The 663-nt window shown below is 24.1% G+C and overlaps 1 non-coding gene across 1 annotated transcript; it reads left to right on the top strand.

Annotated features, from left to right (window-relative positions):
- Window positions 1-268: 268 nt before the first annotated feature.
- Trnal-uaa (transfer RNA leucine (anticodon UAA)) lies at window positions 269-352 on the top strand. Its single transcript has one exon. It is a non-coding gene; the product is annotated as a tRNA-Leu (tRNA).
- Window positions 353-663: the final 311 nt, after the last annotated feature.

The following is a 663-nucleotide window of genomic DNA, read 5'->3' as shown; positions in this document are numbered from 1 at the left end:
ATTTCTTAATATTTCTCAAAATAATTCTAGATTATAATATTTCATAATCAAGTACAATTGTTTTTTTATTTATTTCTAAATTTAAACAAAACTATGCGCTGTGTGCTAGTTTCACTAAAAAATAAGAAAAATAATATCGTTGCAACTGTATAATTAAAAAATAATTGTTATATTATAAATAATTTATTACATGACACGTAATATATACATACGATATATACATTCCACATGATTATAATACGCTGTGGAAGATTAACTAACACATCAAGCTAGGTTGGCCGAGCGGTCTAAGGCGCCAGACTTAAGTTCTGGTTCCCGTCTGGGAGCGTGGGTTCGAACCCCACACCTGGCAAAATTTTTTGTTACGGAGTATTTGAAAATGAATAAAATTGTTATTAAGTTTTATCATATTTTTATACATTATTATAATTAAATCCTAAAATATTATAATTAATTAAATTATTAAAATAATTTTTATTTGAAATTTTTAGATATTCAATATTTCATCTTGTATTTAAAATCTTATATTTTCTCATTCGTCAATATATTTCCAAGACCTTGAACTTATATAACGCATTACTAATACAAGATCAATGTGTTATCAATCTTGAACATTTTCTTTAAGAATATATGTGTGTCTATATCTTATTATTTTTTTTTTTT

Source organism: Polyergus mexicanus, unplaced genomic scaffold (assembly GCF_030449975.1).
Source record: "Polyergus mexicanus isolate NDT 795.1 unplaced genomic scaffold, iyPolMexi1.0 SCAF_27, whole genome shotgun sequence".
NCBI lineage: Eukaryota > Metazoa > Arthropoda > Insecta > Hymenoptera > Formicidae > Polyergus > Polyergus mexicanus.
The sequence above is the reverse complement of the archived record's forward strand: the minus strand, read 5'-3'. Positions and strand labels throughout refer to the sequence as shown.